General features: G+C 41.3%; 1 long non-coding RNA gene across 2 annotated transcripts in view; it reads right to left on the bottom strand.

Moving 5' to 3' along the window:
* Positions 1 to 23,154, bottom strand: part of LOC116964128 — a 38,690-nt gene extending 15,536 nt beyond the window's left edge. Inside the window, exons 1-4 of one of the 2 annotated variants that reach the window (XR_006166522.1) lie at positions 23,025 to 23,154; positions 15,538 to 15,652; positions 755 to 819; positions 80 to 198 (exon numbers count right to left, since the gene is read on the bottom strand). This is a non-coding gene — a long non-coding RNA (uncharacterized LOC116964128). The remainder of the gene's footprint in view (positions 1 to 79; positions 199 to 754; positions 820 to 15,537; positions 15,653 to 23,024) is intronic. The other variant, XR_006166521.1, reaches the window with a different exon arrangement.
* Positions 23,155 to 23,404: the final 250 nt, after the last annotated feature.

The following is a 23,404-nucleotide window of genomic DNA, read 5'->3' as shown; positions in this document are numbered from 1 at the left end:
TGTATAACCACAGAAAAGTAGTAGACATGCTTAGAACTGGGTCCAGCTGACACTACTGCAAGGAAGATGCTTTCCATACCTTTATTTTATGCTTGAAGGTTTTTGTCTGTGTCCTAATGAGGAACAGTTGCCCCTTCTTCTCCTCAACATACATCCACTTGGCAGTACAAGGGCTAAACCAGTCTTAAATCAGCAGTACTCAAAAAAAAAAAAATCAAAATAATTCTGAAATAACACTGTCCTCACAAGTAGCAACTGCAAAATGCCCGAGGCAAAATTGTATTACATTCCAAATTTTAATTATTCAAACTCTGTCCTGAAACACATTCTCCTCTTCATAAAGCTACCAATTCATTCCATTTAACTAATGTGGAAAACCTGCAGATCTTCCTGTTGAGGAGGAGAAATGCACAGATTAGAAAACTTGCACATTATTTTTCAGTATGAGCTCACAGCTCCTTTACAATCAGATTCTCAATTCAGTACGCTGACATGGCAGGAAATGTAACAGAAAAATAAGATCTTTTCACAAAGCTGGTATCTGCAGTCAGTTCCTCCCAGGAATGAAACACCCAACTTTCCAAGACAGCACCAGATATGTTCGTATAACATATCTTTGTGATAGAAATGAACAAAAGAACAACAAGCCTTCTCTACAGATTTCCTCATACAAGACATGAAATCCTTCTGTGTAGATAGTTGCTATGGTGCAGACTTAAGGGGAAAAAGAGGGGAGATCAGACTTCTTGCTTACAGGTTTCCAATACGCTCCACTTGATCCATCTTGAAATTGAAACCCTTTAGCTTCCTGTCTTTAGGCTGTCAGATGATAGAGGACAAACAGTGTTAGCAACTTTACAAAGATTCCATGTGTTCTGCATGGAACTAGAGAAAAACATCCACGCAGATTAGATGACAGTCCCAAGGGACAATGTAATTTAAAAAAGAATAAATGTCATACTAAATCCTGAGAGACTTACTCAAGGGAAAAGAGACTTACTCTGGGAATAAAATGCCAGATTATCTTTGAACACTGTCAACACTTCACCACAATGTAACACTGCATGGGCCTGTAAAAAACTATGCTGTTGCAATATTCTCAGGCGAAATCCTGATTCTTCCAAGAAATTCTTACACAGGTTTTATCCAAACAGGTATGCCTTGCTATTTACAGATTCAAGAAGAATAAAACAAAGACATTCAGGGTAGGACTCAACTCTCAATAAGACACCTAAACCATATAAAGGCACACAAAATTTCCCTAGTCAAAACAGCCTATAGAAAGATTCAGCTTGTCCTACAGCAGATGCTTTGGGTGTAATTGAGGTACCTAGGCACAGATATCTGCTGGCAGTTCCATCTCAATTCCAGTTGACTCTGTTGTAAACCCTGCAGGTCCAAGGCTGTATCCATCAGCATTATGCAATTTTTACCAATGCTTCAGAGATCCTAACTCGCACCAGGTTTAGGCAAGCAACCATAGGGCTGCTATTCAGGCCCCACTGACTCTACCAACTGAATTTTCACTGTCTATGAAGCGAGAGGGCATAGAAACTTGGTGCAGAAGTATAAAACAAATGTTTTTCATCAGTCATGAACAGAAAGCACCCTTTAATCTTTTGCCAATTGACAAGATAGCAGCTATCATTTGTAGAATAGTCTTAGGCTATTCATTGTTGGGAGGTTGATGCGAAGAGATACGGCTTTTGCAGTCACTTCTTTACGGTCTCATCTTCTAAAAGAAGCAGCCAAATGTAAATTCTTCTCTAGATCCTTTATTCACTTGCCAGAGTATTAGACTAGAACCTTTTTGCCAAAGTTTTCTATATAACCTGCCTGCATGAACTGCCTTAATCAACTTTTCATTAGTATGGTGCATAAAACCTACTCATACAGAACAGGTTAGTTCTCCCATTCAGTCAGTGACCAGTCTGGTTCTGCCATATATTATGTTTTTACTGAAAATGCAGGGTGGGGTAGAAGCAACTAGAGTATCGAGGATAATTCCAAGGTTTGGGAACTTAATGATGCAGTCTTCCTAAAATAAGCACAAAGTTCCCTGAACAGACACAGATGCCTTTAAAGACCTCCAGAGGGAGATGCTGCCTAATTTTTGGCATTCAGATTGCTTCCAACATCCATCTTAGGCATCATTATTGGCCACACCAGCATCTTGCTACAGCCTGAATATTCTACTCTGTCTTATCAGGAATACAAAATTAAAAATAATAAATAGGAGAGGAAATGACCTGTGACAGCTTTGAAATTCCATGGCAGCTTTCTTGCTGTCTTTAGACTGCAATTTATTAATTTCCTGCCCCCAATGCTATTGTTTGCCTCATCTATTTCTCTTTCTTTACCTGCTTACTATTTGAACAAAGTGTAAAAATACTGTTTTCCATATCAACACATATACCTGGAAAACAAATGCCCCAAATCATTTACTCCCTACTGCTAGTAAACAGCCTAAACTGGAACAGTAGCATCCAATCTGTATTTATGCTACTACCAGCACCACAAGAAATTTGAAAGAAAAAAAATCAAATACACTGGAGAATATTAGCATAGACTTCTTGTCATTATTTTTTGATTCTTCCATCATCTAGGATTTGTTTCCAATTCTGGCTGTTAACCCAGAAGCCTTCCTGACTGTCTTCTGTCTACAGAAATCAGACCTTCCCCCAGGCCAGACTTGGACAGAACAACTACTAACTTTTAAACACTTGAGAAAGTATTGTCCCTTCACTGCTACATTTACAAGCACACATGGTTCTCCTTTCCAATTTATTTAACAAGCATCTGAATGATTACACTAATGTAGCTATAACCCAGTTCTCACAGCTCAGAGATGAAGAACACTGCAAGGAAATCACTCTGCACCCAGTGCTTCTATAGCTATACTCATTATGCACAGTCCACCCAGTAGTAGGAATATTTAAGAGAGTCACAAAGTTCCCATGGAGAGAGAGCTGAGATCTTGTCTGATTTCATTCCAAATCTACTGAAAACAGAGAAGAGTTTTTGCCAAGGCAATTTTGGCAAGTATTTCCACAGCAGTATTCCAGCTTGCCAAACTGCATTTGAATTTTGCTGGACTTATTTACTTGTTCAGTATGCTGGGAGAAGTAGAAACATTTATTGCTGTAGAGAATTTGGCTTACTTTAAAGACCCGGAATAACAGTTAGAAGATGAATCAGAGACTCACTGACTTAGGAATTTGATCCGTTAACCTCAGCTCCTATTGGTGTTGTAACCTGAAGTGTTAGAAGTAATCCACAGCTCAGCTACTTCAGGTCTGAGATCAGACAACTCTCTGAACTCTCAAACAACACTTTTAACACATTTTTATACAGCCAAATTCTCCTCCTTTCAAAAACACCATCCAACACAAGCCATAAGATAACTCTGAAGATCCTCTTTAGGAATCAGAACAGCACAATTACATTTTATGACAAAACTGGCACTCTTTGCTGACTGAATGGAGATGAAAGCCTCATTTTCTGAAGTCATTAAGCATCCAGTCTCTCTCGCAAAACCAAAGTTACAGCCCATTAGGACACCTTTAACTAAAGGCTGATCCCTCCCACACTGCTGTCCCCACCCTCACACCCCACAGGGCTGGCCTGTGCTCTGCTTCCACCCTGTCACTGGGGCACACAGGAATGCTTTTGATCAGGTGTGCCAGAGGTACACTGGTGACACATTTTGCCTGCCACAGTCATGCTCAACTGCTCAACTCAAAACCTGGAGTGAAAAAATTAAAGTATTTCACAAGCATTATCTGCAGCACTTGTTCTCAAGGTTTTTGGTACTGTTTCCTCCTATGTTTACCCATTCCACAATTCCACCTTTTCTTTCCTCATTTTCTTTTTTTTTTTTTTTTGCCAAGCAAGACTTCCCTCTTTCTTGCCTCCCTCTATTGTCCTGTATTCTAACACTGACCACTACCTTGCAATAGGCCAGCAACCTTGCCTTCCCTTTTCCAACACAGAAGTTATGTACTAGGTCATAGCCACAGTCCAACTATCCTCAAAGCACATACTGCTAGAGGAAAGTAAAAAATACCACCCAGGCTTACAGTGTCATTTTTCTCACTCCTCACTGTTACACTATAAATTTATCCTGGAGGCATAGCATTTTGTCTAATTCTTTCTTTTGCCTTTTAAAAGCATATATTCTTATAAATCATTCAACCTATTATCCAGTATGCATCTACAATACACTTTTCAAATACAGAAAAATCAAGTCTAAACATACCCTAAATTTCTAATTTCTAAATGTGTATATATGTATTTCAATTGTGTTCAAGATGAACAGTACCAACTTGCTTCCTAAGAGATACAAGTACACTGTTACATGACCTGTTCCCACCTTCACTGTATCTTTCCAATATTTAATTCACTTGTAGGCTAACAGAAATACCTCTGGTTTCCTCTACATAAACCAAAACCAAAAAAAATAAACCAAGAGCAGATACAGAATCAATGTCTACCTCTCTCTACCCCAGGGAAACATACCACTCAATGACAATTCTTCATTGATAATTACAGCTTTAAATCTGTTCACCAATTTTTAATCCCTCTGATACATGATCGTATCTAGACTTTTTACTATTTCAATTTTTTCCGTCAGGATGTTTGGGTTGTCAACTCCAATATCCTGAAATACATTATAAAGGTTAGTGTTTGTATGAGGCTACTAATCTGTTTGATTTAACATGAAAGAAAATAAAAAGATGACACAGTAGATGAGTTGCATTTCCCAGTATGATTTACTTCAATTACCTACTTTGGTCCAAATCCTATTTCAGTACTTCCAAAACCGTGTCAAGCTAACAGCCTACAAGCAGTCATACACTCTACTCACCCAGTTTAGCCCCAGCACAATTTCGTTTCTATCTGTAATCTGGAGTACTCTTATTTTAGACTAGCAGTCCACAGAGTTTCTCACATTACTCCTCTCTAACTTCTTGATACAAGTTATTGGCATCTTCTAAATTATGGCATATTTTAATAGCTGATGTTAAACATCCTCCTGGCTTGCTGCAGTGGAAAGAATACCATCAACAAACCCAGGAAAGTATCTGACTAAAATCTAGCTTTTTAACGACATACCTGACAAATCTCTTGAGTATTTCTGTCTTTAGGCACTGCTCTATGACTTTGACTTTCACCTGGTCACAGAGCACCAACATTAAAGTTAACTTTTGTTTCTAATAAAAAATCTTTCTTTCTCTGACTGTCCAGCTGCCCTCTCTCCCTCCATTTAATTTTCTTACTAATTTTATACATTGCTTCATTATCTGCTAATTTATATTCATGGAATAAAAGCTGACAACCATCTATTTAGGGATTTCTGGTGGCAGCAGGAAGGGAAAGAGTATTTTTAAGAGCTGTTTCCACCTCTATTCTCAGACATTTTATCTTTGCTGTCTCCCTTGATTGTGGATTACTTCCACAACTAGTAAGATTTTTGTAAGCCATTCCAAAGCACTCTGCTTCTTCTGTTCATATTTTATCTCTCACCGTGTGTTGTTCAAAAGCTTTGTACCTTTTGAATTTCCTCCTTTGAGAGAAAAACACAGTATTCATCTGACCACATGCAGACTTCTTTAAGGCAAGACACCCACACCTGAGCTAGTTATCCTAGACTGACTTTGAAGATAAAAGGAGAGAAATAAGCAGGGCCAACTGGGGACAAGTCATCCCATTTCTAAATATATATCTAAAATAAATAATCTAAATTGTCCTGTAAAAGGGTCTCTCCATCATTAAGCCTATAACAGTCCAGCTTGGACATATTTAACAGCACAGCTGTAGTAAGTTCAGCAATATGAGTACTTTTCATAGTTATTTCCTACCAACTTTCATGAACAATTAGATCATCACTAAGTGTTCAAAGGTAATGATAACCACACAAACCCACTGTGGGAGAGAAAAATCACATTTCTAGTGTTTTTTTCCACCTTAAGACAAGACCGTATTTACTTTCGGAATGTTAATTCCTATTTTTTTCTTTGTGATGAAGCTTAGTTGCTCAGAAAATAAGCAAGTAACCATTTTATGAGGCACTTAACTGATTCACAGAGGCCTGTATTTATGTGACCTGCCAAATGTCTGCTATACCACCTCCAGAGCCACCTTTGGTCAGAGCTATACAGCTGCAGGTCTGCAGGGTCACAGCCCTGGCCTTCATCTAACAAGTTCTGCAGAATATATACAGCCATTTCCAACAGGTCTGACCTATGTCTTCAAAATATTTATGAAGATGCTGCCATATATGCAAACTTCTCTATGAAGTGGTAGAGAAGGTTTAGCATGGTTTAACAGACAGAACATTGTGCCAACCCTGAAGAGCTGTTTGAGCATTGCTTTATATTCTTTTCCCCACTGCTCCTAGTTGGGTCTTGCCCTGTAAGCCTAGGACTTAAGCTAGTTTACTTTCTTTCATTGCTTTCCATGCATTACATAGAAGCTCCAATTACTGACTGGAGTGTCTCAAGGGACAACCAAACCAAACACCCTCACAGCAGATACAGTTTCAAGGACTACTGTGTCCAGCTCTGGGCTCCCCAACATCAGAAGGACATGGAACCTGCTTGAGCAGGTCCAGAGGAAGGCCACAGAGATGCTCAGGGGTCTGGAGCGCCTCCCCTGTGAGGTTGGGCTGAGAGAGTTGGGGCTGTTCAGCCTGGAGAAGAGAAGGCTCCAGGGAGACCTTATAGCAGCCTTCCAGCACTTAAAGGGGACCTGCAAGAAAGCAGGAGAGAGATTTTTTACAAGGGCATGTACTGACAATGTTAGGGGTAATGGCTTTAAACTGGAAGAAGATAGATTAGAATTATATATGAAGAATAAATTCTTTCCAGTGAGGGCGGTGAGACACTGGCCCAGGGTGCCCAGAGCAGCTGTGGCTGCCCCCTCCCTGGAAGGGTTCAAGGCCAGGTTGGACGGGGCTGGGAGCACCCTGGGCTGGGGGAAGGTGGCCCTGCCCAGGGCAGGGGGGTTGGAGCTACAGGATCTTTAAGGTCCCTTCCAACCCAAACCATTCTATGATTCTGTGAGATAGTAAGTACTGTTGTAAATGCATCTTTCTGTTATTTCACCACTGTTTAAACTGCTAAAACCCCCTCCATATGTTTTGAAAACATTTCAGGATGTTGATGATGAACATTTTTAGCTATAGAATTAATCACTGCTATGAATCCCAGGATTGCATCAGATATATGGAAAGGCGTTAATGTTACATATCTTTTGACAATCAAAATAAAGGAACTTCACAGCTCTTTCTAGTTGCCATATATTAAATTGCTGATGCACTAATAAGATCTTTAAAGGAACAGCAGCATTTGTTCTTAATGTAAACAAACTAAATACTCAGTTGATTTTTTTTTTTTTTTAAACCAATAATTCTTGAACAAGAGCTTCAGATGAGCACATATTCCATAGAATAATGTTGTAAATAAAACACAGCTAGAATGATTGAAACTAATTGTGTTAAGAAATTCTAGAATACCAGGCTGGTTGCTCTGCTCAGCACGCACATCTAGGCATCATTAGTGGAAAAAAATGAGCCATTTGCTCAGCTTCCTTTGCCTCTTTCTTCTCCTTCTTTCCTGATACATGTAGGCATGTATGTGTGTGTGTATACACACTTGTACATAAATAAAAATTCAAGGCAGAGTATATCAGCTTTGTATAATAGAAGATCTTAACACAATTAGTTTCAAGCATATATACATATATATAAATATATATAAAGGCTTTGCAGAACGGTGAAAACCTTTCTGAAGGAAGTAAAATGTTTTCACCATTCTGCACAGGATAAAGCAGACAGTTTCCCCCAAAATGGCAGCACACATCAGAAATGCAACTATCAACTCTGCAAAGTCAACACTGCAATAAGAAAATATTAATGCTACTCTCAAAGTATACAGAAGGGGATGAGGGCAAGGGAAAAAAAAGTACTACAAACATTATTGTAAGAAGATCTGTTAACAGCCTATGGCCTTCAGAAGAGTGCAGAAACTCTTTCCAAAGCTTTTACTGCAACAAAGTAGTTAGAAAGGTTGTTGACTGATTAGCCTTTTATTTCTGAAATCGAGCAAAAAAGTTTTAAAAGTTTGAAAGAGATAGAAAAAGTTCAAGCCAATAATGAAGAATATCATTACAGGACAACTGGATGTGGGAGTTAATACATGTATAGGCTATGATGGCCTTGAAGACAAAAGCAACCAGTTTAAGTTGCATCTAATGAATAAACGTGAGTCAGGGGAAGGCAAAGAGACGAGTGATCTGGTGAGAGCAAAGAGACAAGAGATCTCTGCACAGCATCCCGGAGAGTCAAAAGCAAATGCTCTGCCCTTACACAAGGCAAGAATAAAAAAACAAAATAATAAAAAAAAACAAATGTCTAATGAAGAAGACAGAATAGCTCAGAGCTTCTCCAGGCAGACACTGAAAGGCCAACTATTAACTGAAGTATACCTGGATGCTACGAAGAGAATGCAAAAAACCCCTCTGAGTAATATACCCTCTCTTCCTCTGATATTCTTGCCTTGTTATAGGCAGAGGCTCTGGAGTTAGTTTTCTATACCCTGCATTATCAAAGGAGGTGTGTATTTAATCAAAAGGCATACAAGGGAGGGGGAAAGAAAAAAAATCTTCAGCAACACAAAACAAAGTTACTGAAAAGATCTCCAATTTTCTCAAGAAAAATCAAGTGCCAATGACAGGAAGTCTGAATCGGAGCAAAATGCTTCCTACCCATATTAAATCAAGAGAAGTATTGTTAAATAAAAGCAGCTACGTTTACATCCACAGCTAAAAAGATGCCTCAAGCCATCATCTGGAAAAACACTATGTCACTGAATGGCACATGGCTTCCTTCTCGTATTATTTGTTCGTTTATTTGTTTCATAATAACTGTTTGAAGGTTTAGGAAAAAACAGAACAGACTGTATATAACAGTACAAAAAAAAAAAAGTGATTTCATGCATCTTGGTCTATAAATTACTGCTTAAAGGGAAATAAGTGATATGCCCAATTCATCTCAAAAGAATCATCCTTTCCAATTCAGATTTGTTGTACAACTACAGGATTAGTCCATCTTCTTTTACTGTGTTTTTAAACAAAACAAGCACATTGTATAACTCCTATTTCACATATCATTAACAAAGAAAACTCCCCCTGAAGAGTGACTATTAAACACTATCACTTTTCAAGCAGAGTTAAAGCACATATCTGAACAATTTACAGTTCTGAGTGTGGCTTGAGTAGGAACAGCAGCTCAGTACTGAAAGCTTTCCATTCACATCATCAACTGTATTCTCTTCATAACAAGTGCATATGTAGGCAGATGGATTGTGCCTTTTCCAACAGCTGTCCCGTCATTTTAAAGACTATTCCCATTAACAGCATGCATGGGTAAGTAGCACTGGTTGACTTCCCCACTTCCTTCCCTCCTTTGTGGCTGACAGACAGAACTTCTGCAGAGGCAAAACCAGGATCCTTCAGACAAGAATTGCTATTCCCTTTCAAGAAGGGCCAGGGAGGGAAGCAGCTTTTTTAAGAATACATCCATTAATTCAGTAGAGAGGTGAAGAGGGCTTGACTTGAGCTACCCAGATCTGGAAGCCAGGGCCTGAAAGCAAGACCCTGCCTTCCAAGTGAAACAGTGACCTCAGCAAGTACCAGGTAAGACAACATACCTGAGCATTTAGGGTAACACAAAGCTAGCAGCCAGCTTACACCACAGACAGAAATTAATGACCACTGTTCCTCTGAAGTTTAGCCCTAGCAGGTTTTCAGAGGTAGCTGGCAGAAGAATGGTTTACGTGTCTGAAGCTGTTTTTCTGGAAGAAAACTCCTCAAGTGCATGTAGTGAGATTAGAGGCTGAAGAAAACAGTCCCAACATACTACTACATTTTCCAAGAGGAAACATGCTGAACTTTGAGACAGTACGTAATTCAGGAAGAAGAGTAACAGAATGGGTATTGAAAGAATTTCCTGCCAAAGCACAAATATTATCAATATGTAAATCTTCACAGGAGGTACTTAATGCTTTTGATATTAAATACTCTGCCTATGCAAGTTCTCTCCTATTGCTCAATCCTCTTCTTCAAATATATAGCGAAGCTTTCCAGATGAGGAGATTATGTCAAGAATCCTCTGCCTAGATTGTATTTCTCAAGTGCATCCAAGTTCCATGAATTTAATTACAAGGTCACTTAGTAAGTTCTCTGGGTTGACAATAAAGCCAGGTTTAAGCCCAGAAGGGTTGCAGAAACACTCACCTCAAAATTTGTTATTTGTTGAACCATAGCTCTCTTTATTACTGTCCTACTTTGTCAGCCGTAACACCCATCTCTATCATTCAACTATAACCTGACTGTTGTCAGTAATTTCCGTTTCTCTCTTGCCACAGATACTCAGAAAATTCAGCTACTTCTACAATGAATATAAGCCCCATCCCCGACATCTAACTTGGCCAGTTACATCGCTAACTTTTCAATACTTCTAAGTCAAACGTTGTATTCATAATTGACTCCTAAGTTCACTACAAGCTCTCCAGAGTTTCTTAGATTTGCAAGAAAAGGCTTTTAGAAACCTCTGTCCATTTCACCTGCTCCCTCTGCTGTACTTCGAAAAAAGATCAACCTAAAAGACAGCTTCATCAGTGTCTGTCTTAACTTCCAATCCACATGCCATCCAACTAAACCATCATCTATCAAGATATTTTTAGCCAGACAAATTGCTGGCTAAGAAGATATATCTTCTGTCTTCCTGCATTTTAATTAAGTAAACAATGCAAAGCCACCTACATACACACACAGACAGTTACTCCTAAACCCATCACTCTGTCCCCCTGTTTTTTCTCTCACTCTTCTTGTTTGTCCCCCCGTTCATCATCTGGATTCCACTTTGATGCTGCTGGTCTTGATTAAGACAGTAATCCCGTGTTGGGAGAACTCATACCTTACTACAGACAGTGAAGCATGCAAGAAGGTACACAGTGCTAATCATAACAGGAGTCCTCAAGCACTACTGAAATACAGTATAATCTGAATCTATGTCAAGTGTACAAATCTACAGAGACAGCTATTTGCAAAGCATGGATTCGTGAAACTTCCTGAAATGTAGAGCATGCTTTTTGGACACTGCAGCTACTGCTTTAACTACCTACAAGTCAATAATGTTTTCGAAGAACTCTGACCAGGACATTAGCTCCTTTAAAAAAAAGTCAGAAACTCCAGAGAGTCTTAGGTTATCTGCATCTTATGTGAAATGTAAAGGGACAGATTAATGTTTAGGTTATGCCCCCTCGTACTTTTATAGGAACATGCATACGTATTTGAGAAACAAGGATACGGACGACAAGAAAAAACAAGTTAACAACAAAACTCTCTTCACCAAAGGCACAGATACTTAACATACATACCAACAAGATCCGTATCTCCTCTCAAGAGTGAATACATTAGTGCTTTCAGTATCAACTTAAATCAGTTATGTGCTACAACCTCACGGTTCTTTTTCTGGCATGAGAGCAATCATCTTTAAATACCATCCCAAACACATAAACTGTTCTCTGTGTCCTGGGGTCATATTTAAGCACAGAGGTCCACCCACACATAAAACTAGCTGGCAGGACTAGAGTCTTGAAATTGTCTCAACTGACTTCTAGAAAAGTATGAATCAGCTTTCAGTACATCCTCCTCCTCTTTTTTTTTTTTTTTCCCCCAAAGGGAGGTGGGAAGAAGAATGAAACAAAAGGGAGAAGGAGGAGGAACACTGAACCTCAAATAGCTGAGATGCTAGGATTCGTCAGAGGTGAACCCAGTCACATGAGGTCTCCCTGACCTCCCCATCATTTTATAGCTTTGGGCTTCTTCCAGGAAAAATTATTTTTTTTATACTTCTTTTTCATAGTTGCTCTAACTGTTGCATTGCTAGTTTCCAGAACTCCTGTAAGTGATTGCTTCCTACAAGGCTTAGGATTTCAAATTCTAAATGAACCATGGCAGAAATACTAAACATACAAAATAATCTTGTAAAAACTTTGTACTGGAGTCTAGAAATTAAGCCAAGCAACCTGTACAGCCAAGAAAGCTGTACAGAAATTCACCTCTGAAAACTTAGAATTGATTTTGCAGTTAAAAATATAACCTAACTGATTCCATTTTTGCTCTTATTCCTATCAGAGATTGTATGACTCCTGGATATTCAGACACAGACATCACAAGAAAGATTAAGCAGTACATAGAAAAGTTTGGCCTAAATTCATATGTCTGTGATAAACCAAATAGACTAGAAGTTTTAAACAGACAACTATGCTTTAGGTGTCAAACATTTCTTGACGTCTGTGGCAGTTGGCAGCTGCAAACATCCGACTGAAAGCCCCATCTGCTGCTTCACAGCTTCCAGTCGAGGATGTTTACAGTCGCTCACTGTCAACAGCAATACACATTCCTCAGCTGTTTACTTTATATTATTAACATGCAGAGGCCTCCAAGCAGGTTAGTTAAGATCACTACAACTTCTGTTGCTGTGTTGCTACCCACAGATGTACACGGGACTGTTCTCCTGAGTATTTACAAATGAAATAAAGTACAATTTCCAGAGGAACTTTTGCAAACAGCCAGGTGTATTTTCTGTTCAAGCATTAAACTTTTAGAATTATGTTGCCTATTTTACATCCAGTAAGAATAAAAGATATATGAAAAGAGCAACTTGCTGCCACGGTTGTATTTGCCTTGCTCTCCAAGAGACCAGAGCAATCCTGTCATGTTCATTGCAAAAACTGCACTACGCCACAACTAAGTTCACTTATCAGCACAGTGACTAAAGATAGAAACTGGCACAAAAATAGAACCAAACCCTTTCTAAGGGTATTTCACTACAGTATCTGGGATGGCTTCCTTCCCCACAAAAAAAAGTGGGTGCCAGGGAATTCTGTGCTATTAGAAGTCAGTTTAGGCAACATTTGCTTCCAACTAAAACTGGAAGAAAAAAAAAAAAAACAACACCCAACCCACAGGGGTCTGTGGTAAAGAGGGAGGAAGCTGTGTAGCAAGTTCTGCAAAGGCTTCAATAAAGTTCAAACCTGTTAGAAGATTTCTACAAATTATCTGAGCTAACTAGTTGCTGCTACACTTCATGTAGTTGGCAGAATGGCATTTCTCACCAAATGAAAAAAACAAAAAGATTTGGCATAATAACGTCCCTGTTGTACAGTTCTGCTGTTTGTTTTTCATTCTATCTCCTGTTTCCTTATTAAGTTAATGATGGGGAAAATTAAAGATTAATCACTCAACTATTTTTCTGAAGTCATATGAAACCGCAGCAGGCAAGCAGAACGATTCTATCACTCTAATTAGAAGGTGTTTTTTCCTTGAAACTTTCTTGCCCCCAAATGAAATTACCGCACTGTAAACAGAGTAGGTTATGAAAAGACCGTAGCTGGAATGCAGAAGCCTGCGGCACATTTACTCAAACTGATAAGTGTGAAGGATCTCTATAAATCACTTTCAAAACTCAGGGTTATATTTTCTATACTAAGGTCAAGAAAATTAATCTTTCAGGCAGCAGGTGAAAACAAGCAGAATTATGCTGAGGCCTTTCCCTTTATTCAATACCAACTTTGAGGTATTAAAGCTTCCTAGGGAACCACATTTTCTCAATGGGTCAAGTCACTAAGGAAACAAAGCAAACTTTATCAGTGCTGCACAACTCTACATTCCCGGAATTCCTAGCACTTGGCATCTATATACCACACCAGATCCATGGGATACACTCTCCCCTCTCCTTAGGAGAGCTGCCATGACAAGCTATGAAATGCTCAGCGAGGTGCTCAACTTCACAAAGTTGACAATATGAGGAGGTACTGACGTCCCAGCATGAATTCCACCAAAGAACAGGAGGGAAAGAAAACAGATTTCCTATAACAATGCTTTTGGAAAAAAAAAAAAAAAAAAAAAAAAAAGAGTTCCTCTTCTGACAAGTTCCATCTTTATCACAAACCAGCTGAGAAAAGCAGAGTCACCTTGCAAGACAATATATATAGACTGTAAAATTTAAAAAGCAACAAAAAATCCTTAAATGCAAATCACTGACTGCAGAAAGAGAAGATTTCAGCTTAATTATACCTAGCCATGAAACAGAGATTAGCCTTTCATTTGTAAATTTACCAGCCTAGTATCTACAACTTAAAAGGGAGAAAAAGTCAAGAGACTATAAAATCCTACTACTTCAAATTAATTAGATGAAGGACATTATGTCAGCAACAACATGCAATTCTACTCCATGTATGGCTTCCTTTCTGCTTTTAAAAGACATCAAACAGATTATATCTGTATGAAAGTCAAGGCAAGGTCAATCTAAAACTGTGAGGCATTTTATCACACAGTATGGACTGTTAGGCAACAGACCACCATCAGTTATCTTTACTGCTCTGGTTTTTAATTTGTACAGTACTCTTACAGAGGTGTTTAGGCCGAAAGCGTCCAAGACTCAAACATCAATCATCAGGGCTTGATACAGGCTGATCTTGATGAGGTTTTGAACAAATACATGTAAGAAAAAAGGACCAACATTCTAACTTTTCAATGTCTTCATGAATTTACAGTTCAGGTCACAGAAAGAGAAAGGGGCAAACTGGTGGTGCTAAAGCAGCTAAAGCACTGTTCAGGTAAAAAAATAATTCAACTGTTTTTCACTCACTCCAGAAATTTCCAAGCCAGATAAATGGATTATTGGTGATAAAGAAAAAAAACAAACAAAAAAACACACAATACAAAAAAAGCAACTAAACCAAAATTTTTCAAGTGCTGCTAGAATTCAAAATCAGGGCCTCTACATTTTCCATCACCCTCCATACAGATGAGGTGATATGCAAATTCAGGCAGGTAAAATAGTTTTTAATCATATTAGAATAACACTGGAATACCAACAGATAAAAATGCAAATTCAAAGCTGCATAGAACTTGAAAAATACTTAACTCATGGCAATTGTTTCCTAACTTGGTCTGTAGTACATGTTTTCAAATTTGCTTGTCAAAAGCCTTCAAATCATCATTAAATATGGAAAAAAAATTACTCCTCCTCTTCCTGTCACTGGCAGTACAGGAAGATTAAGCACACATTACTTATATGAACCCAAGTTCACAGCTGTTACGATATAGCATGAATATCTCCAACTGTTGCCGATGAATCCAATTCTCCCAACTGCATTTGAACTCACTCTAAAATGCCTGAAGAAGCAGGCTCCCCCTGAGCTGAGCAGGCAGTTGAAGACAAGCAGTCGAAATTACGCACCAAATGAGACAGAATATCCAAATGTTTGGGAACAAGATGTCAAAACTATTGGTAAAAGCATGAACAGCATATAGTGCACTTTCTTGAGCCTCTTCCCAAGTGTCTCTTCCCAGCGTCTAATCATTTGGGATTTTAATCAGCTTTTAATCCATCTAGGTGAATGAATACTATGGTGCGTGCATCTCACTAGAAATGTATCTGGAGAAAAAAAAACAAGAACTTACTTCTTGATACTAGCTGATCCTACTTCGGTCAGTCCCCTTCATGTGACATACCCACACCTCCAGGGAGAACTGCATTCTTCGGCTGCTGAAGACTGCTCCTCAGATTTCCAAGAATCTGTATCACACACATGAACAGAAGTTATTGTAATTCCAGAAGTTCAGTAGTTCAGATCACATAGTTCTCATTATTAGGACTGTCTGCAAGAAGTCAGATAGCTTTTAACAACCATTATTAAAACTGTGTCCTTTTCTAGTACAGTCATTTAAAAACTCAATGTGTTTAAAGTGACATGTTACTTCTGAATACAGCTGCCTCTCAATTAGATGAGATAAAGGTTAACTGCTAAGGCAGCATAAGTATTCAGAACCTAACTTGAAGCAGTTAAATTTCCCACCAGAGTTAGCCATAATGATTTATTTATTATCTTAAGAAACGTACAGATTACACAACCAAAACCAACGATACAATAAATCTGAGATTGAGCATCACTTCAGAAAAGTAAAAGCCCCAGAGTTCTCTTAGTTAAGCATTTAAAATGGAGATGGAATTTATTCACACAATCATTCTGGAGGAAAAGGGACGCACAGAAGCCCCTTGCAGATGAATGGATGGACAGACACCTGAGACAGAACCAGATTATTAGGAGAAAACCAAAAAGAAATAGATAAATTGAGTTTGAGAGAAAGAGTGTGGAAGCAACAAAATAAGTGTAATTAAAGTAAACCAATCTGTAGAAGAATACACACATGACAGTTCTGAAATCTCAGTTATGAGCACATAACAAAAGCACAAGAAATGCAGTAAGTAGGGCTTATTCACTGAAATGTATGTACTCAAAATATATTATTTATCAATTTGCACTCCTGACACCTTTTGAAGGTACCTGAACCAGTTCTGTATGTGATCACATGAAATGAGGATGCCTTTAATAAACACATCTTCTCTGTCAGTCGGCCAGCTCCAGCAACAAGTGAAGGCTAAGGAGGAATATCAGTGCTATTTATGCTCTGCTATAGAACCAGTGAACAGTTCAGTGTCGTTTACTACTCTACATTTCAGTGTCACAAGGGCATCACTGTGAAGCCCACAAACCTTAAGTACTGGCCAGAAAGGAAGGTGCAAGAGGCTCAACTGTCCTTTCGTATCAGCTGGCAGAAGTGGATGACACCCGGGTGGTTCAGAGCGTCACTCTGCTCGCCGGCAGAGCCGAGTGCCAGGCCGGTTGCTGTTCCACTGTGGAGCAGAGCAGGTGACCGGCCTGAAGCTGTGCATAAGTATGCATCACACTGCCACTTCCCAATGCAGAACGCCTAAGTTGGTGGTTTTCTATTTCAGAGAAATACAAAGACCATGTACTGGGTCAACAGTGTATATTGGACAAGAAAACAGCCCCCAATGGCAATAACTCCTTCTCATGGTTATCTGGGAGAAGCATCGCCCAAGCTTAGCAAAGAACTTTTACTTGGATTTAACAGGGTGAACAAACTACCTATAGCGCACAACTTACCCAGTCTCACTGTCTGTATTCAAAGGGAAGGCAAAATACAGCTGCAGTGAGAACAAGCCCCTGGCACAGGGGACATGCTACAGGCAGCAGGTGGTCCGTATCTGAGATCCCTGCACATAGAAGTGAATGTATGTTTAGGCTGACCAGAACCATCTTCAAACACAAAACTCTGCCCCAACATCTTCCAAGAATTTCTAGGATGCTTTCATCCTGTATTTTGAGAACTGTCTCCTAACTCACATTTCTTATGTCCTTTATTCAGGACATGCACTTTGCTCTGAAGTCCCATCTCTGCGGAATGTTTCTTACAACCTGCTGTACTCTTGAAGAAAAGCAGGGACTTGAACTCTGATCCCTGCCTTGGTCCGGTGACCCATACCTCACGTGCTACAAGTCTAACCTCATATTTCTAATTTCAGGGTCAGACAATTAATGCAGGAATCCGTTCTGCTTGTCCATAGCCAGGACACAGCACCCATCCCAACTCCCTCGTAAATACAGGGAAGGCCATTTTTCTCTTTCCATCACCCCTTCCCTTGTACAGAGCTCAAACTCACAATTGGGACGTAAATAATAATTTGCACAATCGTAACGGTTGTCCTTCATCTCCAGTAGATCAAAACAAATACAGCCTCTGACCACAACACTATTTTTACTTCATGTGCTCCATAGTGAACTGCACCAGCCCCACACGCTGCAGTAGAGTCTGCAAGGCTTCAGCTTACACTTTTTTACCTATTAGGTTGTGCAATGAATTGATTACTCATCCTGAAGGTACTTGAACATTATCAGAAATTACTGCTAGATGCAAGAGAACTTATGGGTACAATGTTAAGCAACACATCCACTGAAAGTGTGCAGAAAGCAACTTTGAAACACCACCACGTGCTAAAGTAATTTAGAAAATGCTTGTTTATTCATAGCACTACACAAGTAAAAGGGAACAGCAGCATTTAAGGAACAAAACTAGAATTTCAAGTACAGAAAACGCATTAACCTCTGAACACCTAGAGACTGGGGCAATACACTTACTCAAGTCCCATTCTTCATTTATTTCCAACAGCCTTCCCTTTCCCTGGCTATGACCAGACTTATGGCATGAGGGAACAGAACAAGGCTGAACATCAGCCTCAAGGTAAACACTTGCTTGTTCCCACAATTTGTAATTACATAGTCTGAGCTATTAGATAAAACGCTGACATCATACTGACAGAGCCACGAACCTGAATCCTGTTAATGTCACACTTTCAAATTTCTCTTAACCTGTATTCTCATCAGTGTGAAAAGATCACTCCTCTCAGCTTTCCAGAAGCAGAAGCTACAAGAGACCAATGTGCACAAGGAACAAATATCCACCAAGTGAAAAAGAGAAACAATTCAGTCCTATGAAGAGAGGAGAAAGCATTAGCCTGACCACAGATCCTCATGTGAAAGACCAGGGACAGGGAGCAGGTAGGGAGAGAGCAAAGACAGAAGAAACCCTATTGCTAGTATCAGGCATTGGGAACTTAAAAGTTACCCTGCTTCCCCACATTCACTCCAAAATTTCCAGTATAAGTCATAAGAGTTACTCTAAGCACTGCTCCAGCACAGCCTTCTACAAATGCAAACAAGTGGTATAACTGCATACTGTTCCTGATCAGCAGAAATAATTGCCCAGAAGTTACAGAAAAGGAGAAAAGGCTATGGGAGGACACCTATGAAATGGTTTCCTACCCAAAAAAATTCTCTTGCTGCTTATTACCAGAGAAAATCCCCAGTGGATCAATGTAGCTCCCGTCATCACCTAAAAATTAGAGCTATTAGAGTGTATCTTGACAGCCCCAAGAACAGCTCCCAGTTGCTTAGACTCATAGAAGGTTTATAATCAACTTGCCATAAAAGCTTTAATTTTGAACATGTGTTATTGAAGAAAAAACACCGAAGCAAGATCAGACTTTATTTTTCAAATGTATTAATAACTAATCTCCTTCGGATTATGTCAAGCATGTTACATTAGGATGGCTTGGGTTCACCTTGACCAGCGAGTATGTTAAAATGCAACTAAACCCGTCTACATTTGCACTCCAACACGTGCTTCTTTTAAATTTCAAATGGTTACAGAGGAAATGCATCTGCTGGACTAATGCTGATCAAGACCACGCTATCATCCTGTTTTATTCAACACGAACTGTTACAGGCCAAAATATTATTAGAGAATGATGTATAGCTTCTTTTCTATACACCCGAATTTAAGAGAGAAGGGGGAACTTTTCTTTGCAAAACATACTTGCTGTCGTAGGTTCTGTTATTAATAAGGGTACATTTATGCAGTACAAGTTCTTGGTGCAAAGGGTTATATATGCAAACGGTTGGATTAACAAACCAGAGCTGAGAATGAGCTTTTCCTGTTTCTGTTAATTTATGGCCCAGTGTTGCATTCCTTTCATGCAGTGCCATAATCTTCAGTGAATGACTTCACATTATCCTCCTCAGAGTAATCTAGGAACGCAGATGCAAAGAACATCAAGCATCACCTTCATAAGACTCTCCCTTTTAACCCTCAAGGGTTTAGATGCCTGATAGAGTTTTAGATAGGAATAAAACTTTAAACATCCATGCTCAGCTGCTACTACCCTTCAAGCACAAAACTTTCTGCCAGTGGATACGTGTACCAACACGGAAGCTTGAACCAGTATTGCACATTCAAACCTTCTTGTGGCTCTCAAATCCCCTGCTCGCTCTGTCACACCTCAACTGCCGAAACGCAGGAACGTGCTTTTCAAAGCGCAGCTTCCAGATCTGTCCTTTATCCCAACAACAAAATCAGGAGTTTGGGAATGGACCGGCTGCAACAGAAACCCTTTTGTACAACACAAACACTAGGACAAGAAGTGCTGAGGTTTCAACTCCCCCCTAGGTTCGTCTCAGCCACAAACCAAAATCTGGCTTTCGTTACCCCAGCTGAATGCTTATATCCTTGTGGTGATATCATCCATGCTTTGTCCAGTAATTTCAACAGGAGAGGCTCAGCCCAGGAGCTTCTGCCACCCAGGAGAGCAACATGTTCAAATCACACCTTCAAATCAGCAGGATGACTTTTGGGAAAAGGGACCCTGCTCAGACATCTCATTCCAGGACAGTGTTTGCAACTGTAAATAATATGAATGGATCAACACCTTCACGCAGCTAGACCCAAGACCTAAGCCTCTATCAAAGCTGACCTGCACGGCAGGTCTCTCTCCACATGTCCTCCAGAGGCACTCTGCTCCTTGTCCCCCAGGGTGGCCAGAGGACACCTGGCATGGCCTTTCCCTACAGGTCATACGGACAGAGCAGGTGCCAACTCTGGGCTACAGGGCACCAGAGCAGTTCCAGATCAGGCATCTGCATGCTCCAGCCCTTAAGTTACCCTGGATTTCTTGCCTCCTCCTTCCATCAGCTGTACAGAAAGTACAGACAGACATGCTGTTGGCATATTTATCTTCACTCAGCTTTCTAAAGATTCAGTGAAACGAATCACGTGCATCACTTGCATCTATTGTACTAAAATAAACAAAACTCAACCACAGGATCTCTTTTTAGTATTCAAAGCACTTGCCCGTTGGTGGACACAGGCCTGATGAAAATGCTCCCTCAGATGACATTCCCCTACACCCCCCCCAGGGTTTAACAGCTCCTAACCCTACAGAGTGGCAGGGAAGTTACTTGGCTGCAAACGCAGCTTGAACATCACATCTGACTTCACAGTTAGGGAAGGGGATTCCTGCTACAAAAGCAGCACTGAGAAAATAGCTTAGAAAAGTACAGCAGCACCGCCAGGCCTCTAAGTTTATAAGTGGTTTTATAATTAAGAGTAAGAGCTATTAATTAGTTTTCAATGGTAACATCAAAGAGCTAATGATCCATCAGGAATCACAGACACTGCATTTAACATTTAGTCTTTTCCTCACTTCTCACAAGGAAACAGATAGACTTATAAATTCAACATATGACACGAGAGGTCTCTACGCATGAAAAATTTTGCTGACAATATTAACCTCACCAGGAAACCTATCCTTCAGAAAGTGAACATAGTAGAAATTAATCTTTACCCAGATCTTTCGATAGCAACCTTGCATGAAACGCTTCCATTCTCGGTACCTACACAAGTTTTGGTTACAACAAAGCTATGGACAACAGCCATAAAGCAGGTAGTATGCGTTTTAAAACGGGTCTATTAGGTTTGCCTTTCAGAGCCAAGTTTTCTTGGGGGGAGGTTGTTATCTTCTGCAATCAAGCTATTTAAACTGAGCCTTCTCCATCCAAACAGCTATAGAGTTTAGACCAGCTTAAAAGAGAAAACAAAAGCGAGCCATTGTGTTTTGACTCGCAGTAGACACAGAAGTAACCCTCAAGGTTACCTTGCCCTATGTGTGGCCTCAGGAAGGAGAAAAACACAGTTTCAGCAGAGGAATTTCTTGCCTGGCTGGAGGCCACACCCGCCACAACAACTGATGGCAGGAAAGCATTTGGATTCACAACTCTACCCATAGCAGCCAGCCGGAGGCGAAGCAAAACTTTCTCATTTTCAGAGAAGAAAAGAAACTCTTGCCCAATAAGTAGCAATTATGCTGCAGAATTTATATGCTGAGCACGGCTGAATGTACGAACACCAGATCAGTCAACCATAGCTTTAGCGCTTTGAGTATGATTAACAGAATGAACTTTCAAAGGTCAATTAAATGTCAACACATTTTAAAGAGATATTCTTCTTAAGTTGAGGTGATGTGTAACTGTATCTTCCAAAGCTGCTGTGCCACTTCCACCTTAAAATTCTACCAATCCTATCCTTACATGTGCAGATATTAAGATGATAACTAATTAACCTTTGAGAGAAAATAATGCCTATTTATGCTCCTGGCTTTTCTATGGCTACGCTGTCCTTATTACTCGTGTCTAGCCAAGTACACAGAAACACTCCTGTCTATCTCTCCAAAATTTCATTTCAACTGTTCAGGGTCCGACTGAAGGGAGAAAAAAAAGGAGTAAGATCAGTTTGAAAGTCTAATAATTCACTACATGAAAACGAGAAGAGGCTTTTGATATGCAACTGAGCTGCCTAGATGTAAATCTGGAGGGGGGTGGGTTGGGACTGTAACAGAATTAATTATGAACACATTAATCATGATTTTAGTCAACCCAGCAACAGATCTTTTAAATACTTCTGGAAAACCAACACGTCAGGTAACTAGCTCAAGACATCTTAAAACTAACGCTGAAAAGGTGAACACCCATTAAAACCACCTCTCAAACTGGATGCTCAAATCGGCAGTTGGTTTAAAAAAAAAAAACAAAAAAAAAAACAAAAAAAGTCTCCATCTCAGTACAAAGTCAAAGGATGAAAATCCTGACCAAGGCCTCACAACACTACTAGCAGCATCATCTTGACATGTGCAATATTTACTCAGGAGCGGAGCTGAAGAACAACTTGAGAGTTGCGAAAAACCAGCAGAGTCTCGCGCTCCGCGCGGCTGCAAGAAAACGGGCTGGAGGGAGAGTTTTGGTTCCGCAGGGGCAGCGCTCCCCGCACCTCCCTCCGCAGGTCGCGCTGCCACCGCCGGCGGCGGGCGGACGGGCGTTTCGGGGGGCGCCGGCACCGGCACCGGCAGCCGCCGCGCAGCCCCCACCGGCTTTCGGGCCGGGTGCCCCCGAGCCAGCGGCAGGGCGGCGGTCCCCCCCGCAGACCGGGGCCGGGGCGGGCGACGCTCAAAGTTTGGAAAAAAAAAAAAAAAAAGTTCCCAGAGGCGGCGGCTCCGTAACCCCCCACCCGGCTCCCCGCGGCCCGCCCGGCCCGGCCCGGCCCGGCCCGGCCCGCCGCACCTGCGGCCCCGGCCGGCGCCCACCTCGCCCACCGGAGCCGACTGGCAGCGGCGGGGCGGAGCGGGCAGCCCCGGCCTGGCTCCCGCAGGTGCCCCGGCCCAGCCCCGGGGCCCGCCGGCCGCCGCGCCCGCTCCTTACCTGGCCGGGTCCCGCCGGGCCGCGACCAACTTTCCCCACTCCGGGCGAAACTTGCGGCGGGAGGCGGCGGGCCCGCTCCCGGCGGCCCCGCGGGGCGGGGGGGGGGGGGGGGGGGGGGGTAGCCGGCCCCAGCCCCCCGCCGGGCCCTGCCAGCGGGGCGGGGAAACGGGGCGGGGGGAAGGCGAGCCGCCCCCCGGCGCCGGGGCGGGCCGGCCCCGGGCATTGTCCGCCCCCGGAGCGCCCTTGGGGGGGGGGGGGGGGTGGAGGGGGGGGCGCGCAGGCTCCTCCTCCCCTCGCCATGTTCTTTGTTTCGCCGGCTCTCCCCGGCTGTTCCCCTTGACGACTGCGGGCCCGGCCGCACCGCCCACCCCCCCCGCCGC

The sequence above is a fragment of the Tyto alba genome, unplaced genomic scaffold, assembly GCF_018691265.1.
Source record: "Tyto alba isolate M040663 unplaced genomic scaffold, T.alba_DEE_v4.0 Super-Scaffold_40, whole genome shotgun sequence".
Lineage (NCBI taxonomy): Eukaryota > Metazoa > Chordata > Aves > Strigiformes > Tytonidae > Tyto > Tyto alba.
The sequence above is the reverse complement of the archived record's forward strand: the minus strand, read 5'-3'. Positions and strand labels throughout refer to the sequence as shown.